The sequence below is a fragment of the Hemibagrus wyckioides genome, linkage group LG04 (genome assembly GCF_019097595.1).
Source record: "Hemibagrus wyckioides isolate EC202008001 linkage group LG04, SWU_Hwy_1.0, whole genome shotgun sequence".
Lineage (NCBI taxonomy): Eukaryota > Metazoa > Chordata > Actinopteri > Siluriformes > Bagridae > Hemibagrus > Hemibagrus wyckioides.
Genome location: NC_080713.1, coordinates 17,988,895 through 17,995,533, shown reverse-complemented (window position 1 = coordinate 17,995,533; position 6,639 = coordinate 17,988,895).

Here is a 6,639-nt window from a genome sequence, read left to right as displayed (position 1 = left end):
AGAGAGTCCTTAAATGTACCTGTAATGATAGAAACACAGATAACACTTAGTAATACTTAAATACCAAGTGACATAGCTAGTCAACACTTAAAAATGTAGACTGACAAATGACAGACATGTTCTCTCAATCATATTAGCAGCAGATTAGCCTCTATATTATTTAGTTACTAAGTTAACAAACTCTTTTCTAGGTCATTCATAACAGTTCACAAATGTCCTGTGTTCAATTTCAGATTTCACATGAAACTGCCTCCCAAATTTATTTCTCTCCTCATTCTGAAGTCATAACAATGCTTTTTTTCTCTTGTTGTGCAGGGTGTTACCACTGTTTCTCCAGACACACACGCACACACACACACACACACACACACACTGAAATAATCAAATACACACTGCCATGTGGCACATCATTCTTGATTTCTCTCTTACAATGTGTATATACTTCTGCACGGTGCAGCAGGTCTTAGCATCAACCACTTGGGGGCACTCAGGGTCTTTTCCTGCTCTGTTAACTGAAGACAAGCCACTCCTCACATTTTCATGTTTAACATTACCAGTACAGAGTGGTTCCTGGAGGAGTATTGGTTAGGCTGTTGCATTCTCACCACCATGGCCCGGTTTTGGCAGGAGACTGTCCCAAGCCTGAATAAACTGGAGAGGGTTGCATCAGCAAGGGCATCTGGCATAATAGTGAAATATGTGGATCTGATGTGATCTGCTGTGGGGATTCAGGAACAGCCAAAAGAAGAGCAACACATGGATCCCAATCATTTTATATGATTAGATATAGTTACGATCTTTAGATACAATAAAAAAATGCTATGATGGTCTAGACAAGAGATAAGAAACATTTAATATTAGGAAAGCAAATGGAGCACAGTTCACTCTCTGTCCTTTCTCCCTCACTAACACCTTTATTTGTCTTTGAGCATTTTGTTTTTAATTTAAATAACCCCATACCCTTTCAAAACCCCACAGGAACTCAAAAAACCCTGTAAAACACCAATAAACCCAGATGACAGAAATGGTAGCATTGCCAGCATGGTCTGTGAATTCTGGCTCTGACAGTTCTTCAACCTCAACTAGAGATGTGCAGGGGAGTGCTTTTATAAACTCTACTCACACAGTTTTTATTTTTATTTGCACCATTCTGCAGAATTTTTTTAAATCAAATTTAGTTGCACTGGAAAAAATGTACGTGAAAATTACAGTAAAAAACTGTGAAATAGCAACAGTAAAAGACTGTAAAGTCAAAAATAGTATATCACCGTAGTACATACACTATATTGCCAAAAGTATTCGCTCACCCATCCAAAAAATCAGAATCAGGTGTTCCAATCACTTCCATGGCCACAGGTGTATAAAATCAAGCACCTAGGCATGCAGACTGTTTTTACAAACATTTGTGAAAGAATGGGTCGCTCTCAGGAGCTCAGTGAATTCCAGCGTGGAACTGTGATAGGATGCCACCTGTGCAACAAATCCAGTCGTGAAATTTCCTCGCTCCTAAATATTCCACAGTCAACTGTCAGCTGTATTATAAGAACGTGGAAGTGTTTGGGAACGACAGCAACTCAGCCACAAAGTGGTAGGCCACGTAAACTGACGGAGCGGGGTCAGCGGATGCTGAGGCGCATAGTGCGAAGAGGTCGCCAACTTTCTGCAGAGTCAATCGCTACAGACCTCCAAACTTCATGTGGCCTTCAGATTAGCTCAAGAACAGTGCGCAGAGAGCTTCATGGAATGGGTTTCCATGGCCGAGCAGCTGCATCCAAGCCATACATCACCAAGTGCAATGCAAAGCGTCGGATGCAGTGGTGTAAAGCACGCCGCCACTGGACTCTAGAGCAGTGGAGACGCGTTCTCTGGAGTGACGAATCGCGCTTCTCCATCTGGCAATCTGATGGACGAGTCTGGGTTTGGCGGTTGCCAGGAGAACGGTACTTGTCTGACTGCATTGTGCCAAGTGTAAAGTTTGGTGGAGGGGGGATTATGGTGTGGGGTTGTTTTTCAGGAGCTGGGCTTGGCCCCTTAGTTCCAGTGAAAGGAACTCTGAATGCTTCAGCATACCAAGACAATTTGGACAATTCCATGCTCCCAACTTTGTGGGAACAGTTTGGAGCTGGCCCCTTCACAGAAATGAACCACATTGTTTAAGTGCTTTGGAGATGGTTACAAACATATCTTGTAGATATCTATCGTTTAATGCCCATTAAAGCCTGAGTTCATTTAAGGAAATGTTAGGTGAAATGCTCCTATCTTTTAAAGTGCTAGTTGAGGTTGTTTCCCACCCGGTGAATGGAGAAGAATCACAATCAGTGGCTACTGTTAACTGAGATTGTCAATTGCTTGTGCCTTGTGCTTTAGGGATTAATGTGTAAAATTTTAAATTTATACCCAGAATTTATATATAGCCTCATCTAAATACCACAAACACCCATGGTGTAGGCCAGTCCAGAATGCACAATGTCCTTCAGACACTCCCTGCAACTAGACAAGAAGGAAGGAAAAACCTTTAAAGCCTAAACATCAGAATAATCAGGCTTGACCGAGAAGATCAGACATGTGTAGAATAATCCTCAATGTGGATGCAGGCTTATTCCTCCAAAAGATTTTTAGATTATTGAATATTTGTGAACGACATTAGTCTGAGGCAGGCGGAGATCCTGAAGAAGGACTTCAGGAACCTGGTGGAGAAGGTTTGCACCACATCACCCCCAACGAGGATCATTGTGTCAGGACCACTTCCCACGTTCCAGCGAGGAATTGAAAGGTTCAGTAGGCTATTTGCATTTAATGAATGGTTACAGTCTTGGTGTCAAGAACAGAAAATACCACTTGTTGATAATTGGAATGTTTTCTGGGAGCGTCCTAGGCTCTACCATTATGATGGCCTGCACCCAAGCAGAGCTGGAGCAGCAGTCCTCTTGGACAACATCTCCAGTACACTGTGCACCATCTGACTGGTAAGTCATTCCTCAGATTACATCTATAATGGCTACTGTTCAACTCACCAGACTAATACAAGTTCACACATAGCTCGTCATATAGAAACTGTCTGTTCCCCGATTAGTGAGATTAAAGGATAAATTCGTTAATAAATCTCAATAATCTTATCACAATTAAACCTATTTGGCTTTTTTCAGGTAAAGAAAAACAATTTCTTAAGTTTGGGCTTCTTAACATTAGATCCCTTGCACCGAAAGCACTTATTAATGAAATGATCTCAGATTAGTTTCGACACACTCGGTCTTACTGAAACCTGGCTTAGACCAAATGAATACATTGGCCTAAATGAGTCTACTCCATCAGGATATTCATATAAGCATGAGCCCTGTCAGACAGGTCGTGGTGGTGGTGTTGCAACCATCTATAATTCTTACCGTTACTCAGAAAACAGGACCCAGGTTTAACTCATTTGAAGTGCTTGTCCTTCATGTTGCACACTCTGACAGGCATAAAAAAATCCATACTATATCTTGCTCTGGCCACTGTGTACAGACCCATGGGGCCCTACGGTGTTTTTCTTAGTTTTCACATTTACTCAGATCTTTTGATCAGTTTTGACCGTGTTAATCGTAGGAGACTTTAACGTTCATGTAGACGATGCTAACGATGTGTTTGGACTCTCATTTATAGATCTACTAAATTCCTTTGGGGTTAAACAAAACATTAATAGACCAACTCTTTGTTTTAATCATACACTAGACTTGGTTATATCACATGGGACTGATACTTCTGATATAACCTCTCTACCTCAAAGCGATGACATCACAATCACCTCTTAGTGTACACTCTACCTATAGAACATACTAGACGTCTCTCCACGTTATAAACTTGGTAGACCTATAACTCTGACCACTACAGACAGATTTACATACGATCTGCCAGATCTGTCTCAACTTACTAGACCCCTAAATGCAGATCTAGATGAAGTAACCAACAGCATAGGCACTATTTTTACCAGCACACTAGACACTGTTGCCCCCATCCGACTAAAGGTCAGATAAAACACCTGCACCATGGTACAATAGTCACCCTCAAGAGAGCAACCCGTAACCTCGAGTGAAAGTGGAGAAAAACCAAATTAGAAGTTTTTAGAATTGCGTATAGACAGTCTGTCTAACTATAGACAGGCTCTAAAAGCTGCTAGGGCTGAGCATCTGTGCAATCTGATAAAAATAAACCAGAACAATCCCAGATTCTTATTCAGTACAGTGGCTAAACAAAGCATCAGATTTCTGGAGAGAGTATTTCAACACAGTTTAGTAGTGAGGACTTTATCATTTTTTTTAGTGAAGAAATTCATAGTATTAGGAACAAAAATATTGGATGTTCAACCATTGACAGCATCCGGTGATCCAGACCAGCCTATAGCTCCACACTTAAAGCTACAATGCTTTACCAGCATAGGGCAGGAAGAGCTAGCTAAACTTATCACCACAGCTAAATCAACGTGTTTGCTAGATCCAATTCCAACTAGACTGCTGAAAGAAGTGATGCATCCAGCTGGAGAGCCTCTTCTTAATATTATTAACTCCTTGTTATATCTAGGTCATGTCCCAAAATCTCAAGTTAGCAGTTAAGCTGCCTCTTAAGAAACTGAAGCTAGACCCCGATGAAATTTTGTTTAATCATTAAGTTTTAGGAGGTTACTGTATATTTAGGTGTGCTTTTATTTATTTATTTATTTTTTCCCCTTTTTTTTTTCTTCTCCTTTCTTCCCCACCCATTTGTCCGGCATCCTGCAAACACACATGAACGGAACAGTTTTGATTTTTTTTTTTTTTTTTTTTTTATTTTATTTTAAATAAATTATTAAAGTAAAAAGTTGAAATGTTTCATTTCTGCAACATTTTATGTATGTATGCATTTAAACTCCTGAGCAATTATAGACTTGGAGGAAACAATGTGCTGCCTGCTGTGATGACCAGGAACATGGTGAGATTCTAAACTCTTTAAACTCCAATAAGCAAACCATTTTTTTGTATTTTAAAGATTGTAATTTTTGTTTTGGCATTTTTGCTTTTTTTGGACAGTGGCAGTAAAAACACAGTGGGGAGAGATGGGATGATTTGCAGCAAAGGGCCTGTGCTGGACTGAAGCTTGACTCCCTGAATCACAGTATGCGGTAGGCGTTCTACCAGGTGAGGCACTTGAGATGCTTGAGATTTTACTTTCAATTAAGGCAATATATTTCTTACTGTCTTTGTTGCAGTCATCTGCCAGCAGTTCTTGAAATGGACCTCATCAATCTCTTTCCTGTTCTTTAAATCATCCCTTTTGATCAGACACTGGTCTTGTCTGGGATAAATATTGGTAAGTGGTTGTACATTTGACTGGTTACTGGTCAGTGTTGTAGTAAATTTGATTTATACTTCAGTGGAGGCAACTGTGTTTAGACTTCATGTCAACAGACATAAAATAAATGCTTATGATTTGTATGAAATGTTTCTGAAATGAGAACTTTCTCCCTGAGACCACCAGTTATAAAAAATAACCTGTAAAACTATTAATTATTAAATAAATATTGCCTTCATTAATGTATAATTCATTGGAGCAAAGTTTAACATATTTGAACCACTTATTGAACAACTAGAAGGCTGTTTATCTCTCTGTAGGCATCACACTCAAACACTGCATCAATCTAACGTGTGCTTTGTGTATGCTTTCTGGCTGCAGAGAGGATCAGATCAGCCCACAGTGGACAACATGCAAGTCCTCAGGCTGAACTAGTGACAGTACATGCTGTAGCTTCCAGTTTCTCAAACATGTCTAATTCTATCCCATGTCTTCAAACAAGTCTGGACTCGGTGACTTATTCCTCTTGTTCAACCAGGGCAAGTAAGCCCTGATACATAATGTTTTTCATCATGGATTGTCCAATCATATGGACATGTGCTATTTTTTATTGAGATTTCATTACTAATTTGTGAGTATTGGACAAGGTATTCGATCAATTCAAACTGTTTAACACTGAATATGTACATGTTTTCTTGCTTTAGTCTGACTGATATTTTTGTGCCTTGGTCTACAATGGACTGCATTCACTTAGTAATTAATCATAAGTTGTTGACAGTAAAATCTAGGCAAACCAACTGTAATGCATTGTGTTGTACTTTATTTTTTTACAGTAAAATTCTGGCTAAATTTGAACTTTACAATAAAATGCCATGATATATGGTTGTGGTTTTTATCTGAGAAAGACTGTAATTAGGTTTACAGTATATTTATTTTATTTATTTAACAGTAGTTTGTCTTTATTTTATTTTTTTAAACAGTAATTTGTTGTAAACAATTCTCAACTGAAATTTAGTTGCTAATAAAGCATACTGTAAAGTGGTAAACAGTGTCACTGTACAATTTACGTTAAAATACTGGCAACCCAGCTGCCAGTATTTTACTGTAAAATATGAGTTTGTTTTACAGTGTGGTATATTTTGGGAAATAGTACTAGCCTCATTAAAGGTTAATGAACATGACCTTTGATCCTCAGTAGCTTCATATTGGACTGCTCACTCGGACGGGTAAAAATCTCCCATACATGCAACATTGACAAACTATATTTATTGAATATAAAACAGTAAAATCAACAGAAAATTACACAGATGTGAGAAGGAGGAAGAGAGGCAGGGACAA